General features: G+C 38.4%; 1 long non-coding RNA gene across 1 annotated transcript; it reads left to right on the forward strand.

Moving 5' to 3' along the window:
- Positions 1-20,599: 20,599 nt before the first annotated feature.
- Positions 20,600-21,539, forward strand: LOC306935147. The gene is made up of 3 exons (XR_013791360.1): positions 20,600-20,848; positions 21,371-21,403; positions 21,507-21,539. It is a non-coding gene; the product is annotated as an uncharacterized lncRNA (long non-coding RNA).
- The last annotated feature ends 1,203 nt before the right edge of the window (positions 21,540-22,742 follow it).

The raw sequence follows: 22,742 nt of genomic DNA on the forward strand, positions 1-22,742 counted from the left end.
ATGTGCTGTTCGTTTTGTATACCAGTCTCACATTGGCAAAACCGCTGTTCAGGTGGTATGCGGCTCCATCTTCCCATTTCCACACGCAGTCTATGAGCGGACAACAGAAACCGTGTACAGGTTATCCTCAAATAGTCCTCAATGTAAGGTGTACTGCTGGTGCTGGTATAGAGTGGGTGAATAAATAGATCTGGGTTGATGCTTGATGGCTCGGTATGTCTTATATCTTGTTCCCTCTTTGGATTGTAATTTATGAATCATGTCCCTTCGGTCACTCTCAATATGATCTTGTTTTTCCATTATCTCAGATAAATGAGAATACATGACTTGGTTCTCCTTCTTCAGCAATTGAAGAACATACCACAAGGGGTCATCAAGCATGCCATTTCGCTGCTGTATGTTGGTGAAGAACCTGGCTTGCTTTTCTCTCACCAAAGCTTGCACTGAAGGCAGTCCTGCTTCTAACAGGCAGGTTAAGTTAGGGGTAGTAACCCTTACCCCAAGTAGGGATTTCACTCCAGACATGTAGAGAGTTTCAACAGACTTTAAGGGGATTTTCAACCAAGCCTCACACCCATACAATATAGCTGATGAGAAAGCAGCCTCAAAAACCTTGCGTTTTACACAGAATGGAGCATCATAGTTGGTGGACAGGAAGATAATCAGTTTGTTTAGGTGCTTTGTCTTCTCCTTTACATGCAGGGCAAGTGAGTTTCGGGCATTTCCATCAGCAGTGAAGATGGCTCCAAGATATGTATAACTGTCACAATGCTTCACTGTAAGGGAAGCAAGCTGAATAGGTTGCCTGTCTTCATCAGATCCCGATATAGCCATAAACTTGGTTTTACTTTCATTAACAAGCATGCCATTATTCATCACAATATTCCTCCAGATATTTCAGTTTTTCAGTCAGCCTTTCCCTTGATGTTGCCAGGATAACAGTGTCATCCATTAGCATTAAAACATGGAGCCATTTTAGGAAACCATCGTCCCCACATTGTTTCAACTTTCTGATGAGCATGTCGACAAACATTACAAACAGGAAGCAGGATGTAGGGGATCCTTGCCTCACTCCAGTGGATGCTGTTATTGTGGTGGATCCCAGGATACTTGTTGTCACACTGTACTGTACACATACTGTACATTGACATCAGGGCCAAGATCATAGTAACTCCGTCCACACCCCAGGCTCTTTAATACTTTGAACAGTTTTCCTCTTGGTACCCTGTCATAGGCTTTGGAAAAGTCTATAAAGGCAACATACAGTTTCAGCTTCTTTCTGACACAATGTTCAATTATAAGCCTAAGTGCCACAATGTGCTCTATGCAGCTTCTTCTAGGTTGAGCTCCTGCCTGCTCTCGGAATGGCTTATACCAGCACATCAGTCTGTTATTAAGCACATAGTCATATACTTTTGCTGCACTATTGATCACACTTATGCCCCAATAATTGTCACAATCAAGTCGGTTACCCTTCTTAAATAACATCATCAGTCTAGCAGGGGCTCATTGGATAGCCAGTTAGAAATATGGAATTCATGAGTGTACATAGAAACGTGACCCATTCAACTGGCAGAAGCTTGAAAACACCTGGGCTTACACCATCAGGGCCCGCTCCTTTTCCTGCCTTTAGCTGGCGGTCAATTACATATTTAACTTAATTCTGCCCTAGTGATAGGGTCATCTGTAATTGGCATGTTGACATTATAGTTCTCCAGTTGCAGGTTTTCTCCCTCACCGACAGGAGGGTTCAGCAGCCTCTCCAAATGCTCTTGGAATTCACTTTCAGAAGGCATCTCTTGTCGAGGGGATGTAGAAAACTCCCCCTTCCAATCTATAGCTTTCCATAGCATTGTTGCGTCACCACACTCCAATATACGCTGCCACCGGGGTGGGAGTGCTTGCTGGTTTCTGGGCGGGTTGTGTTTCAGGGGGCTGACTAGTCTGCTCTGGGCAGCACAGTTATACAAAGATTCAGCAAACCACATAGCCATATCATCCGAATTCTGGCCAATGGTGATGACAGGTGTTTCCAGTGAACGTATATTAAGAGCAAACTGTTCTACATCAATATTTGTAAAGTGCACTGGTTTCATCGGGTTTGTCAGGGTGAGCCTTAATAGAACTCACACACAAATCCTGAGCACGCTGTAATACAATCTTTGCATTTATCATTTCTTCAGGGAATACAATAAGTTCCATAGACATAGGGGCATGGTCAGATGGCATTTCAATATTTTGGTTCACATCAAAACTCCTGACACACTTTAAATAACGGGCAGTGATTAAACAGTAGTCTACTTCAGAAATCCAGTTCTGTCTTTTGCGGTAGGTTAGGGAACTAGGAAAGGAGTAAGACATGGTATGCAAGTTGTTCACATTCACAACCAACAGGTTATTATCTTTGCAAACTTGAATAATACTCTTTCCATTGTTGTTTACAGTTATATCAATAGGTTTATAGTACATGCCATTGTTATCTTCAAGCAGCTCTTTCACTTTTTCTCCACACCTAGTGTTCATATCACCCACCACCACATAGCCAAAAGTGTTATCCTGGGTTTTAGCCTGGATTTCAAAAAAGCTTATATTAGAGAAATAAGGCGAGTCAGATGGTGGTATATAGGCCCCGCCAAGCATTACACCAGGAACACTCTGAAGTTGGAAGCAAATTTGCTCTTGAGCTGATGTATCAATTACAGTAATATCATTGTAAATGTCATGTTTAAACAGAGCAACAACACCTCCTCTGAGTATTCATGTTTTTGGCTACCACAGGTACAAATCCGGGGGCATGAGGCACATTGGCTTTTTTAATTTCAGTTAGTACATCTCAGAGGCAAATATTGTACTTTTGCTCCACTAGAATTATTTGAAAGCTTTAGTTACTAGTTACTTTGTAGATTTTGATTATTATTACAAATCATACAGTAACCACTTCAGCCCTATATACATTTAGGCCATTTAAAAATAGCTGATGTGACTCACAATGCGCCGCGATGCAATGCATTGTGAGCTTGTATAGATCTGCTATTTTCTAAATATTTTATACATTTGAAAACTTGAAATGGGGCATTCTGCATAGTGAGTTATTTCTACTTTTGGTAATTTAAGTACATTTGGCGCAAATACTTTTGTACTTTTACTCAAGTACAATTTGAATTCCGGACTTTTACTTTTACTACGAAGTAGTTCTACATTGCAGTATTGATACTTTTACTTAAGTAAAACAATTGATTACTTTTTCCACCACTGCCAGTCATGTTGCTGGTAAACTAAGAAGACATTTAAACCCTCTTAGTAAAACTGACCTGAGTTGCAACTGTACTTGGTACGCTCTTTTTTACGCTACACCAAAGATAGCTGATCTACAAGCTCACAATGCGTCGCAACACGACACGTTGTGAACTTGTAGATCGACTATTTTTGGCAAACGTTCCATTCAGAATAGGGATGCTGGGGTTCAAGTTCTAAGCTGACATTTAATCACTTCACACATTTGGGACTATCTTGTAGAGCCGACCTTTAAGTAAAGTGTTACCTGGTAGTTATAATGTGCTGTTCCACTGAGTTTATAATGCATTATGACCAGCACTTATAAATTATATGATTATACGTTACAATACTTTATAAACCTTGTTATAAGTTGTTATGCATAATTACAAACATTATACAACAAGTGTTGTAACGCCTTATAAGTGCATTATAATACACTCAACCTTAATATAATTTATGTCTCTAAGTACATATTTAGTCACTTCACAAATTAAATTAGAATGTCGAAAATAGATTGCTGAATCATTATGATATATGAAGCAAGGTCTAAGGTTAGCAATTTGCTAATTATTGTTTGTGAAGGATCAGTGTTCTAACTATTCCAACCATGTGTTTTTCTCTTTTCATGACTGATGAATGTGAACGTGAACTAGTCTCGAGTGAGTATCAAATCAATTCTACTTCATGGCCTCCAATGTGTTTTCAGATTTACATCAGGTTTTCTCCATAGCAGAATACAAACTGAAGGAGTCTAAACCAATGAAACCCTCTAGTCTATACTTAGTGAAACAGACCTGAGTTAACTCTGTACTTGGACCACTTTTTCCCTCTACACCAAATATCTTCGTTAAAATAGCAGGTCTACACATTCACAGCACTTAGTGAGCTTGAGCATTTTGGGTAAATGTTCCCAATGAATGTTCATTTCTGCGTTCAAGTGTTTAAATCTTCTTCTCTCTATTGCTTGAGGTTTTAAAGTCTAATGTTTCTTTAAATGGATTGTTTTGCGTAATTTGCATATAGATAAACCTAAATCCCACAGGTAATTCTTAACCCATTCAGGACGGGAACCCCTTTTGGTGTTTTAAGCATTATGTTATACTTTAGCTATTGTAAAATAGCAGATCTACAAGCTCATAGCGTGGCATCGAGTGCCACGATATAAGCTTGTAGATCTGATATTTTTGAAAAATCATGAAAATGTGGCTCAAATCTTTGAATAATATATTCTTTCAGAACGAACGTTTTTAACTCAAATCTTTGCTTCTGGGAGGTCCCTGGAAAAACATTTATTCAGATGGGGGTCCGCAGACAAATACAGATAATTCTGGGGGACATGAAAAAGGTTGAGCACCACTGACATAGAAACATAGGTTTTTCAGAAAACTTTTAGGATTTATAAGACATTTTGATCTATATGTTGTGTCTAAGTGTTTAGCTGTTTGTAAATGTTACAGATAAACACTTTCTAAAGATGAGCAGAAACCGTATAGCAGATCTTACTGCATACAGTACCATATACTGTACAAGATTATAGTGTCATTTAAGATAACAGTCAGGGAATTAGTCAAGATGATTTATATTTCTGACAGATTATTACTATTTTGACATAGAATATGATTTTAGTTAATGTCATGTTTCATGTTATTTTACAATTTGTAAAATCATCTCTGTTTAAATCGCAGTTTTCTAACCAAATTTGTTTTTCTTTTTATGTATCGTGATGAATGTGATGATCTATTAGAGTGTGAGTATCAAACATATTCTACTTCATGTCCTCCTGAGTTGTTTTCAGATTAATATCACATTCTCACACTCATAGAAGACAAACTGAATGGATCTTATACATCTTCACAGTGAATGACCATTATATTTTACATTGTTTGATGTATAATATAGGCCATAGGCTTGTCGGGCCCTACCCATGGAGTCCATTTGCATATTTAGGTGCACGTGTTGTAGACTGATGGACATCTTTCTACCTACACAGTGCATACATTCATGTTGTCCTTAGATATATACATTCTTCACCTATATATTCATATATATAAACATACATATAAATAAGCTGCATATAAACACACATAAACATACATATACACAGCTACTTACATACACAACAATATACAGGACGGGAACCCCTTTTGGTGTTTCAAGCATTATGTTATACTTTAGCTATTGAAAAATAGCAGATCAACAAGCTCATAGCTTGGCACCGAGTGCCGCGCTACGAGCTTGTAGATCTGCTATTTTGGAAAAATCGTGAAAATGTGGTGCAAATCTTTGAATATATATATTCTTTCAGAGCAAACGTTTTTAAGTCAAATATTTGCTTCTGGAGGGTCCCTGGAAACAAATATTTTCAGTTGGGGATCCACAGCCAAATACAGATAATTCTGGGGGTCCTTGACATGAAAAAGGTTGAGCACCACTTACTGTACATAGAAACATAGGTTTTTCAGAAAACTTTTAGGATTCAGAAGAAGACATTTATTTTAGAATCGGCCTCAGTCGTCATGATGTACAAAAGTCATCTCTTTGACTGATTTCTTAGAATGAAGTTTTAATACAAAACAAGACCTATTTCATTAAGAATGCGCTGTTGCTGCCGTTGGATATTGATCACTTGGAATCACAGTTGTCAGTGTGCGTGGAGACAGACAGAGTGAATACTAGATTATAGTTGGATTATAGTACCCCGAACGTTCGCCGCTCCGCGTGGAGCTGACTTTTCATTCTGTGTGGATTATGAGGAACTTTAAAAGACTCTATAGTGCTATTCATAATACTGTGGGGGCGAGCGGTAGCGTGCCGCTAGCGCCGTATGAACTATGTTTATTGTTTATATTTGATATTGTGACCTAAAGAGGTTACAGAGGACTGGGACTCATTTGGGTTGGGTGGGGGTTTGAGTTGTGATTTTGATTGTTGATTTCAGTTGTTTCCCAAAGTGAACTGTGTATATTGCTTGCCATTTTGTTTCGTCAATATCCTTTGAAAAATAGCAGATATACAAGCTCATCCCACAATTGATTACGTTCATGAGCTTTCCAAGTATACATTATTTATACATTATGCTTATTATTTATGTAAAATGTAAATGAGGTCAACAACTATTACAGTATTGGACTCTATCATAGTGATGCTACTCTATAACAGTGACTGGCAGTCAGTCTCATATCAATGAGCAGCTCCAGTCATCAGTGGTGGAAAGTAACTAAGTACATTTACTTAAGTACTGTACGTAAGTAGAATTTTGAGATATTTGTACTTTACTTGAGTACAATTTCCAATACATTTACTTCTACTCCACTACTGTACATCTCAGAGTCAAATATTGTACTTTTGCTCCACTAGAATTATTTGAAAGCTTTAGTTACTAGTTACTTTGTAGATTTTGATTATTATTACAAATCATACAGTAACACCCACTTCAGCCCTATATACATTTTCAGAGATTTAAAAATAGCTGATGTACACACTCACAATACGTCGCGATGCAATGCATTGTGAGCTTGTATAGATCTGCTATTTTCTAAATATTTTATACATTTGAAAACTTGAAATGGGGCATTCTGCATAGTGAGTTATTTCTACTTTTGGTAATTTAAGTACATTTGGCGCAAATACTTTTGTACTTTTACTCAAGTACAATTTGAATTCCGGACTTTTACTTTTACTACGAAGTAGTTCTACATTGCAGTATTGATACTTTTACTTAAGTAAAACAATTGATTACTTTTTCCACCACTGCCAGTCATGTTGCTGGTGAACTAAGAAGATAAACCATCTTAGTAAAACTGACCTGAGTTGCAACTGTACTTGGTACGCTCTTTTTTACACTACACCAAAGATAGCCGATCTACAAGCTCACAATGCGTCGCAACACGACACGTTGTGAACTTGTAGATCGACTATTTTTGGCAAACGTTCCATTCAGAATAGGGATGCTGGGGTTCAAGTTGTAAGCTGACATTTAATCACTTCACACATTTGGGACTCTATCTTGTAGAGCCGACCTTTAAGTAAAGTGTTACCTGGTAGTTATAATGTGCTGTTCCACTGAGTTTATAATGCATTATGACCAGCACTTATAAATTATATGATTATACGTTACAATACTTTATAAACCTTGTTATAAGTTGTTATGCATAATTACAAACATTATACAACAAGTGTTGTAACGCCTTATAAGTGCATTATAATACACTCAACCTTAATATAATTTATGTCTCTAAGTACATATTTAGTCACTTCACAAATTAAATTAGAATGTCGAAAATAGATTGCTGAATCATTATGATATATGAAGCAAGGTCTAAGGTTAGCAATTTGCTAATTATTGTTTGTGAAGGATCAGTGTTCTAACTATTCCAACCATGTGTTTTTCTCTTTTCATGAATGATGAATGTGAACGTGAACTAGACCGTGAGTATCAAATCAATTCTACTTCATGGCCTCCAATGTGTTTTCAGATTTACATCAGGTTTTCTCCATAGCAGAATACAAACTGAAGGAGTCTAAACCAATGAAACCCTCTAGTCTATACTTAGTGAAACAGACCTGAGTTAACTCTGTACTTGGACCCTCTACCCTCTTCCCTCTACACCAAATCTCTTCGGTAAAAAATAGCAGGTCTACAAACTCACAGCGCTTTGTGAGCTTGTAGATCTGTTATTTGTATTATTCTCGCTATTGAGATTTTAAAGTCTAACGTTTCTTTAAATGCATTGTTTGTGTACTTTGCATAGATAACCTCAAATCCCACAGGTAATTCTTAACCCATTCTGGACGGGAACCCCTTTTGGTGTTTTAAGCATTATGTTATATTTTAGCTATTGAAAAATAGCAGATATACAAGCTCATCCCACAATTTATTACGTTCATGAGCTTCCCAAGTATACATTATTTATACATTATGCTTATTATTTATGTAAAATGTAAATGAGGTCAACAACTATTACAGTATTGGACTCTATCATAGTGATACTACTCTATAACAGTGACTGGCAGTCAGTCTCATATCAATGAGCAGCTCCAGTCATCAGTGGTGGAAAGTAACTAAGTACATTTACTTAAGTACTGTACGTAAGTAGAATTTTGAGATATTTGTACTTTACTTGAGTACAATTTCCAATACATTTACTTCTACTCCACTACTGTACATCTCAGAGGCAAATATTGTACTTTTGCTCCACTAGAATTATTTGAAAGCTTTAGTTACTAGTTACTTTGTAGATTTTGATTATTATTACAAATCATACAGTAACCACTTCAGCCCTATATACATTTTCAGAGATTTAAAAATAGCTGATGTACACACTCACAATACGTCGCGATGCAATGCATTGTGAGCTTGTATAGATCTGCTATTTTCTAAATATTTTATACATTTGAAAACTTGAAATGGGGCATTCTGCATAGTGAGTTATTTCTACTTTTGGTAATTTAAGTACATTTGGCGCAAATACTTTTGTACTTTTACTCAAGTACAATTTGAATTCCGGACTTTTACTTTTACTACGAAGTAGTTCTACATTGCAGTATTGATACTTTTACTTAAGTAAAACAATTGATTACTTTTTCCACCACTGCCAGTCATGTTGCTGGTGAACTAAGAAGATAAACCATCTTAGTAAAACTGACCTGAGTTGCAACTGTACTTGGTACGCTCTTTTTTACACTACACCAAAGATAGCCAATCTACAAGCTCACAATGCGTCGCAACACGACACGTTGTGAACTTGTAGATCGACTATTTTTGGCAAACGTTCCATTCAGAATAGGGATGCTGGGGTTCAAGTTGTAAGCTGACATTTAATCACTTCACACATTTGGGACTCTATCTTGTAGAGCCGACCTTTAAGTAAAGTGTTACCTGGTAGTTATAATGTGCTGTTCCACTGAGTTTATAATGCATTATGACCAGCACTTATAAATTATATGATTATACGTTACAATACTTTATAAACCTTGTTATAAGTTGTTATGCATAATTACAAACATTATACAACAAGTGTTGTAACGCCTTATAAGTGCATTATAATACACTCAACCTTAATATAATTTAGTACATATTTAGTCACTTCACAAATTAAATTAGAATGTTGAAAATAGATTGCTGAATCATTATGATATATGAAGCAAGGTCTAAGGTTAGCAATTTGCTAATTATTGTTTGTGAAGGATCAGTGTTCTAACTATTCCAACCATGTGTTTTTCTCTTTTCATGAATGATGAATGTGAACGTGAACTAGTCAAACGTGAGTATCAAATCAATTCTACTTCATGGCCTCCAATGTGTTTTCAGATTTACATCAGGTTTTCTCCATAGCAGAATACAAACTGAAGGAGTCTAAACCAATGAAACCCTCTAGTCTATACTTAGTGAAACAGACCTGAGTTAACTCTGTACTTGGACCACTTTTTCCCTCTACACCAAATATCTTCGTTAAAATAGCAGGTCTACACATTCACAGCACTTAGTGAGCTTGAGCATTTTTGGTAAATGTTCCCAATGAATGTTCATTTCTGCGTTCAAGTGTTTAAATCTTCTTCTCTCTATTGCTTGAGGTTTTAAAGTCTAATGTTTCTTTAAATGGATGTTTTGCGTAATTTGCATATAGATAAACCTAAATCCCACAGGTAATTCTTAACCCATTCAGGACGGGAACCCCTTTTGGTGTTTTAAGCATTATGTTATACTTTAGCTATTGTAAAATAGCAGATCTACAAGCTCATAGCGTGGCATCGAGTGCCACGATATAAGCTTGTAGATCTGATATTTTTGAAAAATCATGAAAATGTGGCTCAAATCTTTGAATAATATATTCTTTCAGAGCGAACGTTTTTAACTCAAATCTTTGCTTCTGGGAGGTCCCTGGAAAAACATTTATTCAGATGGGGGTCCGCAGACAAATACAGATAATTCTGGGGAACATGAAAAAGGTTGAGCACCACTGACATAGAAACATAGGTTTTTCAGAAAACTTTTAGGATTTATAAGACATTTTGATCTATATGTTGTGTCTAAGTGTTTAGCTGTTTGTAAATGTTACAGATAAACACTTTCTAAAGATGAGCAGAAACCGTATAGCAGATCTTACTGCATACAGTACCATATACTGTACAAGATTATAGTGTCATTTAAGATAACAGTCAGGGAATTAGTCAAGATGATTTATATTTCTGACAGATTATTACTATTTTGACATAGAATATGATTTTAGTTAATGTCATGTTTCATGTTATTTTACAATTTGTAAAATCATCTCTGTTTAAATCGCAGTTTTCTAACCAAATTTGTTTTTCTTTTTATGTATCGTGATGAATGTGATGATCTATTAGAGCGTGAGTATCAAACATATTCTACTTCATGTCCTCCTGAGTTGTTTTCAGATTAATATCACATTCTCACACTCATAGAAGACAAACTGAATGGATCTTATACATCTTCACAGTGAATGACCATTATATTTTACATTGTTTGATGTATAATATAGGCCATAGGCTTGTCGGGCCCTACCCATGGAGTCCATTTGCATATTTAGGTGCACGTGTTGTAGACTGATGGACATCTTTCTACCTACACAGTGCATACATTCATGTTGTCCTTAGATATATACATTCTTCACCTATATATTCATATATATAAACATACATATAAATAAGCTGCATATAAACACACATAAACATACATACACAGCTACTTACATACACAACAATATACAGGACGGGAACCCCTTTTGGTGTTTCAAGCATTATGTTATACTTTAGCTATTGAAAAATAGCAGATCTACAAGCTCATAGCTTGGCACCGAGTGCCGCGCTACGAGCTTGTAGATCTGCTATTTTGGAAAAATCGTGAAAATGTGGTGCAAATCTTTGAATATATATATTCTTTCAGAGCAAACGTTTTTAAGTCAAATCTTTGCTTCTGGAGGGTCCCTGGAAAAAAATATTTTCAGTTGGGGATCCACAGCCAAATACAGATAATTCTGGGGGTCCTTGACATGAAAAAGGTTGACATAGAAACATAGGTTTTTCAGAAAACTTTTAGGATTCAGAAGAAGACATTTCTTTTAGAATCGGCCTCAGTCGTCATGATGTACGACTGAGTCATCTCTTGACTGATTTCTTAGAATGAAGATTTAATACAAAACAAGACCTATTTCATTAAGAATGAGCTGTTGCTGCCGTTGGATATTGATCGCTTGGAATCACAGTTGTCAGTGTGCGTGGAGACAGACAGAGACGTCACGTCAATACTAGATTATAGTTGGATTATAGTACCCCGAACGTCCGCGTGGAGGGGATTTTTCATTCTGTGCGGATTATGAGGAACTTTAAAAGACTCTATAGTGCGATTCATAAATCATAATACTGTGGGGGCGAGCGGTAGCATGCCGCTAGCGCCGTATGAACTCTGTTTATTGTTTATATTTGATATTGAGACCTAAAGAGGTTACAGAGGACTGGGACTCATTTGGGTTGGGTGGATTGAGTTGTGATTTTGATTGTTGATTTCAGTTGTTTCCCAAAGTGAACTGTGTATGTTGCTTACCATTTTGTTTCTTCAATATCCTTTTGTGGCTTCTACATAAAATGCCACAGAGTTAACCCGACGATCCCGTTGTTTTTTCCTTTAGCAATAATTATCCTTTCAATGTCAAAGGCCGATTGTTGCAATGTATTTACGCACGCACGCACGCACGCACGCACGCACGCACGCACGCACGCACGCACGCACGCACGCACGCACGCACACACACACACACACACACACACACACACACACACACACACACACACACACACATTCATCATTGTGATTCATCTTATTTTTACACAATAACAATGTATATAATACTATAACATAATAATATTTACAGTAGGTTTACAAAGTCTGTTTTTATCTGATGTGTTCAGATTCCTGCATGCCTGTTCTTTGTATTTATTATCCAGTCAGTATAACATGATGAAGAGTTGTTGTTAAAACACAGTTGAACTCTCTTTATGTATAGTAAGCGATAAGGCTGAACAGTACCTCAGCGAGGAGACAGCAGAGCAGAAGGATAGAAGACAGAGATCAGCTCATGTGTTTGGTAAGTAGGATAAAAAACAGACTCAACGAAAACACACACACACACACGCACGCACGCACACACACACACACACACACGTTTGTATTACTATAATAGTGCGGACAATAAAGTTTTTAGACAGTGGTTTGTGTTGTCGTTCTCACAACGTGTCGTGCTGACACGTTGTGAGCTTGTAGATCTGATGTTTTCAGTGCACGACACTGGCGTGCGATTAAGTTTAAATCCTAAACCTCTAAATGTCTCATCTTTTGACCTTAAACCCAACCTACATCTTTTCCTATAATTCTATGCCTTACTCCCCAAATCATTTGTAACCATAAAATAAAACATTTTGCTTGTGAAGTCCTGGAAAATGGTCCTCAATCATAATAATTTCCTCAAATTATACTACGTTGAACGTTTGGCCCTCATATAAGTAGAGTAATACAAGCACACACGCACACACGCACTCGCGCACGCATGCATGCACGCACGAGCGCACGCACACACGAGAAGTTAAACTGTCTGTGATTCATCTAAACTTATGTTCTTTATGTTCTATAAAAGCAAGACTACTGGAAATGACCCAGGATCAGAGAAAAGTGTTCCTGGGTATGACCCATGAGCAGCTGGACCTGGTGACGGAAAAAGACCAAGAACTGAAGAACAGTAATAAACTACTGACAGAAAAAGACCAAGAACTGAAGAACAGTAATAAACTACTGACAGAAAAAGACCAAGAACTGAAGAACAGTAATAAACTACTGACAGAAAAAGACCAAGAACTGAAGAACAGTAATAAACTACTGACAGAAAAAGACCAAGAACTGAAGAACAGTAATAAACTACTGTTGGAAAAAGTCCAAGAACTGAAGAACAGTAATAAACTACTGACAGAAAAGCACCAAGAACTGAAGAACAGTAATAAACTACTTTTGGAAAAAGACCAAGAACTGAAGAACAGTAATAAACTACTGACAGAAAAGCACCAAGAACTGAAGAACAGTAATAAACTACTGTTGGAAAAAGACCAGGAATTGGATAAAAGGAATAAACTACTGACAGAAACAGACAGTCAACTGAAGAGAGGTAGTAAACTACTAGCAGAAAAAGACAACCAACTGGAGGACAGTATTAAACTACTGACAGACAAAGATAACAAACTGCAGGACAGTATTAAACTACTGACAGAAAAAGACAAACAGAGAGATGAAGAGCTGAAGATGAGGAAAAGGGAATGGGATGATGTCATCTCTGAAAACAAACAGCTTGGTGAGAATTGGATTATCTCATCTCTCTTGTTTATTTTGATCAGTGGTTCATTCAATACTGAATACTATCTAAGTACATCTTCATCCTGTCATTGCAGCTCAGCAGATCTGTGATCTGAAGACGGGATTAGAGAAACTGAAGACTGAATCAGACCAAAAGACTGGTCAGTAAACTGAAATACATTTCCTCATGTGTGGCATTATAACATTAGTAAGTTGATAAATAGTTGTCTTGTCTTTTAGAGAGTGAGTATACCTCTACAGTAGAGACTGACACGGGAGTGGATTTTCACTCCTGTCCTGTCCCACTCCCACAGAAAAAATCCTGTCCTGTCCCAATCCTGGGCCAGAGTTTAAAAAAAAATCCTGTCCTGTCCCACTCCTGTAGAATGACTCCTGATCCCATCCCGCTCCCACTCGAAATTACTCCCGCTCCCATCCCGCTCCTGTTTTTTTTTTTTTATGTTAGTCATTAGGAAAGGCAATTGATTGATCGATCCATCTATCCATCTATCCATCTATAGGCCTATCTATCTATCACTTCTGGCTTCTCAAGACAGATAGCCTACCAATAAAATTAAAATAAATAAAGTGGACAATGTTGGATTTAACTTTGACTACCAAATACAGTTCTGACACTTCATTTAAGTCCTATACGGTTTTTCCCTGAACAGAACTTAAAGCTTAACAGTTAACAAGTGCTTTGTCAATTAAGATAAAAAAAAAACCTCAGTGTCAATTTAACTCTATATGATTAATTATTCAGTGTACAAGTCTATGTGTATGGCAGTGGTCCCCAGGGGTCCTTGAGAGAGTTCCAGGGGGTCCCCAGCTAATTAATAGTTTGGAACCAAATGGACCATTATGGGTCTGTAACAAATTATGTTATGGGAGTGTGAAATGAAATGAAATGAAATGAAATGAAATGAAATCTATATTTACCCAGGGTATCTGGGCTAAGCTCAAGAACTTGTTTCCAGCCAGGCCCTGCTCATAGAACACATTTCATCGTAGTGGTTGATGCCTTGTTCAAGGGCATTTCAGCGGTGGTAATTTTAACGTGTCGGACGGCTGGTTCGAACTGGGAACCTTCCGGTATCTAGACCGCGCCGCTATCCGTTCGGCCACCGCGGCCACCGCTGGTACAAATGGAACCAAATGTTGTTCCATTTGTACACTCAGAGTTAAATTAACATTGATTTTACAATATAAATTGGGGGTCCCAGCGATAAAAATGCCATTCAATGGGGGTCCATAGACTAATGCATGTCAAACTGGGGGTCCTTGAAAATAAAATGGTTGAGAATCACAGCTAGAACCGTAATACAAATCTTCTCTTATGCCCCTGGCATCTTTTCAAATGGGGGTCTGCGGGCTAATAAATGTCAATTTAGGGGTCCTTGACATGAAAATGTTTGGGAACCACTGGTGTATGCGACTCGGTTGGGAGAAAGAAAGGAGACGATGTATTGTAGAACATTCGCTCAGAACAGAACAGCTGTTCAGAGAGCTGTAACAGCGTTAGCATGTAGCTAACATAGCATCACAATTGAAAGTTGCAACGTTGCCACTGCCAGGGGAAACAAATGCATCAGGATGATCTGGCTATAAATAATCGATTAAATCACGGCACCGGCGCGATGCAGAATCATACACGGCCGCATTACGATGTCTTCATATAAAACTTTATAAGACGTCCAGCCCGACTGGTTTGCAATTGGAGGAGGTGTTTGACTGTTTGTGTTGTGGAAGCACTAGCACTGCTGGATTATGGGTAATGTAGTTGGCTCACAGAAAGATGACTACATCGATGTCAATCCCGCTCCTGCACGCTCCTGTTGATTTTCATTCCCGTCCCGTCACGATCACGGGATTAATACAAATATTAATCCCATCCCGCGGGAATCCCGCGGGAATCCCGTGACCCGCGGGAGTCCCGACAAAATGTCAGTCTCTACTCTACAGCAGGCCCCAAGCTACCAATCAAGTTTCCTCCAGACTGTGAGTCCATGTTATTCTTTCAATTTGTGTTCAAGATGTTACTCTATTATTAATAGTCATGCATTCAGTTACTTAGCCTGCCTTTAAAATGTGTTATAAATTAAACTCTTAACTTTCAATGCTTATTGCATGTTCCAACAAAGTGGAACATGCAAAATTGGAAAAACTAGCTTCGGCCCAAGTTTTTTCCTCCTCTTTTACATCAGCTAAAAGGGGTGTGGCAATTCTAATTAAAAATAATCTAATGTTTAGCAGTGAAAAATTTATCAGAGATAAGGAAGGAATGTATATTCTTGTAATCGGGGAAATAGAAGAACAATGTATAACTCTCATTAATGTTTATAACCCACCTGGAAAAGGAGTAGATCTTATGAAAAAAATCTTAACATTGTTAACAACAGAAGGGAAGGGCATGATCATTATGGGTGGTGATATGAACTTAACAATGAATCAGAAGGATACCCAGAGTAAAATAAAACATAAATCGGAATAAGCAGCGGGATTAATGAGAAAAGCTCAAATTGAGCTGGGACTTGTAGATGTATGGCGCTGCTTACATCCCCAAGAAAAGGCTTTTACTTTTTTCTCTGGTGCACACAATGTTTATTCAAGACTGGATTATTTTTTCATGTACAAGAATGAGATCTCAAAAGTTACACAATGTGAAATATTACCCATAGCAATAACGGATCACGCACCAGTCATAATGGTACTAAATCTGAAAAGGGAACGAGGGGAAACTTTATGGAGGTTAAATAATTCCCTGCTTGATGATCAGTATTTTAAGGATAAAATTAAACAAAGCGTGAAGTCTTATCTTGAGATAAACGATAATGAGGAAGTGTCATCAACCATACTGTGGGAAGCTGCAAAAGCCACAATAATAGGGGAAATAATAGCATCCTCATCTCAGAAAAAGAGGAATAGTCCTGGAAAATAAAATAAAAAGATTACAAGTACAACATGAAAGAAATAAAAATAAAGAAACACAGAAACAATTGAATGCAGCTAAAAGGGAATTGGACACAATTGAAATACAAGAATTGAAAAGGACCTCATGATGTGTAGACAAACCTATTATGACAATAGTCCAAAAGCGCTGAAAATGCTAGCAACCAAATTAAAGAAACAGAAAGAAAAAACTGCAATAGTAACTATTATGGATGAAAATGATATACCCAACAGAGGGAAATCAAAAATAGCAGCATGTTTCAGAGACTATTATCAAAAGCTCTATACCCCAGAAATAGTAGATGGAAGTATGCAAAAACACCTTTAAACCTTCCTACACTAACTGAAAATCAAAATAAAGAATTCATTAAACCAATAACAGAGACAGAAATTACAAAGGTTATCCAGAAAGGTAAAACTGGAAAGAGCCCAGGAAGTGACGGCTTCACAAATTAAAGTGCTTTAGACCCTTGGTGTCACCTAATTCTATGCAGAGTTTTCAATGATATACTACAAACAGGGAAGTGGCCAGACACATGGAATTCAGCAGTTATTACGGTTATACCAAAAGAAGGAAAAGACCTGACAGTCTGTTCATCCTACAGACCGATATCTCTTTTAAATGTAGATCAAAAGATTTTCACTTCAATTATAGCCAACAGACTCTCACTGGTACTCCCAGATATAATTAACCTCAGGCACGTGCAGAGGGGGGGGGGGGGGCATGGGGGCTTGAGCACCTGCCCTTTTGCAGAAAGTGCCCTTTCTAAAAAATAAAAAAATAATATTAATAATAATAATTTTAATTTTTTTTTCGAGGGAAAGGGCAAAACAAAGTTTTATTATTTAAAAAATAAATTGCCACATAAGGACATGTGTGTGTGGGGGGGGGGGGGGGGGGGTGGTGTGGGGGCCCAATACGAGCTTATGTGGGGGCCAATAAGGGCTTGTGGGGGGCCAATAAGGGCTTATGTGGGGGGGCAATAAGGGCTTGTGTGGGGGGAAAACAAGGGCTTGTGTGGGGGACCAATAAGGGCTTATGTGGGGGGCAAATACGGGCTTGTGTGGGGTGCCAATAAGGGCTTATGTGGGGGGGGGGCAATAAGGGCTTGTGGGGGGCCAATAAGGGCTTATGTGGGGGGGCAATAAGGGCTTGTGTGGGGGGGGCAAATAAGGGCTTGTGTGGGGGGAAAATAAGGGCTTGTGTGGGGGGCAAATAAGGGCTTGTGTGGGGGGCAAATAAGGGCTTATGTGGGAGGCCAATAAGGGCTTGTGTGGGGGGCAAATAAGGGCTTGTGTGGGGGACCAATAAGGGCTTGTGTGGGGGGCCAATAAGTGCCACTGGCCCTTCAAGACGAACATTTGACAAGTAATGATAAATGCCACTATCATCAAATCAAATCAAACTTTATTTATAAAGCACGTTTTAAAACAACCAAGGTTGACCAAAGTGCTGTACAGATCAGTGGAAAAAACATAGACAGGCAAGAGAACACAGAATGTAAACGAGAAAACACAATCAGAAATGTTGACAAAATATAAGCATGAAAGGTAAAAATAAGCAAAACAAAAAAGAGCTAAGATAAAACAAAACCTAAAATGGACTCAAGAGGGAGTGAAAGCCAGGGAGAAAAGATGAGTCTTAAGGTGAGATTTAAAAACATTAATGGATGGGGCAGATCGAATATAAAGAGGCAAGCTCTTCCAGAGCCTAGGAGCCGCAGCCGCGAAAGAGCGTGCGCCCCTAGTGCTCTTCTTTGTTATTCGGCCCTCTAGCAGTACCTGATCGGCGGAGCGCAGAGCTCTAGCCGGGTTGTAGGGTTTCACGAGCTCGGAGAGATACTCGGGGGCCAGCCCATTTAAACATGTAAAAGTAAATAACAGGACTCATAATGAATTATCTTTTAATCTGCCATCAGTCAGTTTTAGTTTCAGACTAATGACAACATATTTCTTATTTTACTGTCCAATGACATGAAATGGCACAAGGGAAGGACTCCACAAAAAGACCACCCCCAAAAATCGGCACGTGCTACGCGCGCCCACACATGTGCCCTTTTTTGGAGTTTGAGCCCCTGCCCCCCTAGTGCTCTCTGCACGGCCCTGGCATAATACTCCATATTTGGGCATGCCTGACAAAGAACTCCATATATGGGCATAAAAGGGACACAAACATAATAACTGGGTGGGGCATGCATTTTCAACTTGCATTGTAGGCTAGTCAAGTTTATATCATTTACATCAAATTTGATATAAATGCTATTTACCTGTATTTCAACTTTGTTTAAAGTAGCATATAATCCACTACAAGTAAAAGTTGCTCAGTAAAGTATTCATTATGATTATCAATACACTACAAAACCACTGTGCTGCACAAAGCGTATAAACACATAGGCTACAGTCAGTGTGTGCGTGCATGCGGTGGTTGGGGGTTAAACATTACTATGATCTTTTTATGATCGGTCTCTCCTTTTAGTCTCTCTCTCGCATCCTCTGTCTGTCTGTCTGTCTGTCTGTCTGTCTGTCTGTCTGTCCGTCCGTCCGTCCGTCCGTCCGTCCGTCCGTCCGTCCGTCCGTCCGCCCGCCCGCCCGCCCGCCTGCCTGCCTGTCTGTCTGTCTGTCTGTCTGTCGACTAAACACTGAACGTAAGCTTCCTGCATTTTATTAAATACAATTAGTGTAATATCCCTAATATATGCCATATTACCCATTTGGCTGACTAAAACACCTTAGTTTAAACCCTTGTATCCCATCACCCTGTGCCGTGCTGCGAGCTTGTACATCTGCAATGTCTTTGTTTATTTTTTAAATCTTGAATCATGTTGTATTTTTTAACACAAAGCTTCTTTTCTGGCACAAAACATTCAGATATAGGGGTCCTTGACACAAAATCGTTTGATATACTGATTTAGAAGGCATTTGTAGAATTGGCCTCAGGTTTTAAAAGATTAAATTGTTTGCGTAGTTATTGCACGTTTGATTGATTGATTGAACAGTTTGCAGAATTACAGTACATTTCAAGCACAACGTTGGCTTTGTATAGGGCAGTATGCTTTTTAACCCTGCCTATCTTCATTCAAAACTATTCTGGAATTCAAAACTGGAAACTCTGGAAACTGAGATCTAGTATTGTGTCCCTTAGCTTACACTACAGTCAACAAGCTGTATAGTGTCACTGTCGCGATGCGATTTGTGCATTTAGAGCGTGCATATCTTCTATTTTCAAAAGATTGTTAGACTGTTGAAAATTTGTGAAATGGGACATTCTGCATAATGAGTAGTCTACTTTCTACTTGTTTTACATTGCAGTATTGATACTTTTACTTAAGTACAACATTTGAGTACTTTTTCCACCACTGCATGTATTATGTATGTCTGTCTCTATCTGTTGCTCTCTTTTTCTGTCTGGTGTTTAATGTTCGCCATCTACTGGACACTGGGTGGAATCACTCAATTCGTACTAACTGAAGGGCAGTGTTGAATGTGAAGATGTACTCACAAAGTAGAAAGACTGTAGGCATTTTTTTTAATGAACTCAAAGGGTTCAGTCATTAATCGAGTTGTATCTGAAGTAGTTTTCCACTCTGATGCTGTATACATTTGGATATTGACATACATGTTTGTACTACATACCCTATATGTAAACATTAAAACTGTTTAATATATATGGATTTGCTTTCCCTGACCTGTCTATATGCAATAGTTTAATTAATTCAAGACAAATAGTTTTTAGAACAATACAAAAGAATAATTATAGAAATATATGTTAAACATGGGGTGCCATAGTTTTGTACTTTTTCAGTTTTATGGAGTTAACATTACTCTAATATATAACCCCAGGTGTGGTTATAATAATATTATAACAGACATATTTGCATATTATGCAAATATGTCTTCCCTGTGTACTTTTGTCATGGCTTTCCTCATGTACAGTAGGCCACATAAAATAACTTCAGCTCTTCACACCCAAAAAGAGAATGAAGCAGAGATATTAACATGCTGTGTTTGTACCAGACATGGACCGCATCAATGCAACTCTGGAAGAGCTGGTAGATGACGAGTTCAAGAAGTTCCATAGGTTCCTACGAGATCCTGCTTGCCTTGGCGGCCAAGACCCGATTGGAAAAGCCCTCCTGCAGAGCAAAGACAGGATGGACACAGCCGACGTGATTCTGCAGACGTACCCCGATAATGTGGATCAGATCATGGTGAATGTTCTGGGGAAGGTTGGCAGGAAAGATCTGCAGAAGCAGTATCAAAACAAAGGTAGAGTATAATGCTATACTAAAGGATTGGAATGAGCATTTGGTCACTCATTTGTGCAAATGTGTACACTTAGATCTTAGATGTTGAGCTGTTAATCAAGGGCTAATCAATTATCATTAGTGGTGGGTGTGGCCGGGCGGTGTCATACTGTAATACTTTGAGTATACAAATGTAACCAAACAGACTCCTCGGAATGTAATTAACTATAAGCACTAATGTAATGTTAGATGATGACAATTGTAGCTCTGGATTAAGACCACATTGTAAATGTATATCCCAGTGTAATAGTGAAAGTTAGAAGATCCATTCATTTTCACATTTTTTACATTTCTTGCAGTACAATCCAAAGATGCAGCTGCATCTGTCCCAGGTGAGTGCCAATTAAAGTTGACATAACAATTTGTAATGTTAGATGATGACAATTGTAGCTCTGGATTAAGACCACATTGTAAATGTATATCCCAGTGTAATAGTGAAAGTTAGAAGATCCATTCATTTTCACATTTTTTACATTTCTTGCAGTACAATCCAAAGATGCGGCTGCATCTGTCCCAGGTGAGTGCCAATTAAAGTTGACATAACAATTTGTTTCCAACTTTTACTAGTCCATTTTAGCTTACATGTTTGCATATTAAATTAATTTGAACATTGAATTTAGTTCCTGCAGCAACATCCAAAGGACGTGACCCAAGTGAGTGTTCTTTCTTTCTTTCTTTCTTTCTTTCTTTTTCAGTTAATTTATTCAGTATGGTGGCAGGAAATACAGAGAGCTTCTACAGCACTCAGACCTACCAGGAGGTAGAGGCCCAGGTCAGAGAGATGATCCAGAGGGACTTGGAGGAGAGGAGACACGTGCAGGAGCAGAAGATGAAGGAGAGGTTTGAGGAGGAGCTTAAGGACTCTCTGAGAAAGATGGAGGGATCCATCCAAGCGCACGAGGGGGACATCAGGAAGATCGACCGTCGGACGAGTGAATTGGAGAGACAAGTGAGGGAGGAGAGGGATGAAGAGAAGAGAAGAGACCTGGAAGGAGAGCTGACGAGGGAGTCTGAGAGAAGAGAGGAGATGGAGAGAAAGCTGGAGAGGTTTAGAGCAAAGAGAGAGAATGAGAGGAGAGAGAGGGAGGAGAGACACAGACAGGACGTAGAGAAGATGAGAGAGACCTACGAAGCAGAGGCCAGAGTGGAAGCAGAGAGAAACCTGATGAAGGTTCTCCTGCCTGAGATCCAGAGGAGCATCATGATCTCCAACACCAAGATGCAGAGAGACTTTAACAGACGGCTGGAGGAGAAGAACAGAGAGATAAGGGATCTACACAAATGTTGTTCAGTGTTGAAGGAGAACCTGAACTTACTGGAAAAGAGAGACAACATACCAGTAGAAAGAACATGTGAGATAGAAGAAGGGGGAGGAGAGTCATGGTGGAAGAGATGCATACAGTTTTGGTTGAGAATTCATAGTTTAAAAATGTTTAAATAATTCTGCAATTTAAATAAGTTAAGTTCAAAATGTGAAGTTCATTGTAACAGTTCTTACTGTTTGCACTGCCATCTAGTGGTGGAGGTAACAGGTATAAAAGCAAGGAAGTTAAACTAAACTCAGTAGAGTCAGCATTTCCCCTGGAACAGTGAGCTGTGCACGTGGTCTGCTGAGAATTCTTCTTATCACGCTTTTGCCTTGGACATTATTTGTCTGTAAGTACATTTAGGATGTAGCTAATCTGTGCAATGATTATATTTCATGACGAATGTGATGTTTGCAACATTGCTTTGTAAGCTAGGTTAATTGTTTGGTAATTGTGTAAGCACATGTGCTCTGCATTTCATGTTAGCTTACTGCAGCAGTGGCTGTAGTGCATTCTGTGTTTGGAACATTGTGTACTGTAACTAGTTCA

This window comes from Electrona antarctica (assembly GCF_951216825.1).
Source record: "Electrona antarctica genome assembly, chromosome: 13".
NCBI lineage: Eukaryota > Metazoa > Chordata > Actinopteri > Myctophiformes > Myctophidae > Electrona > Electrona antarctica.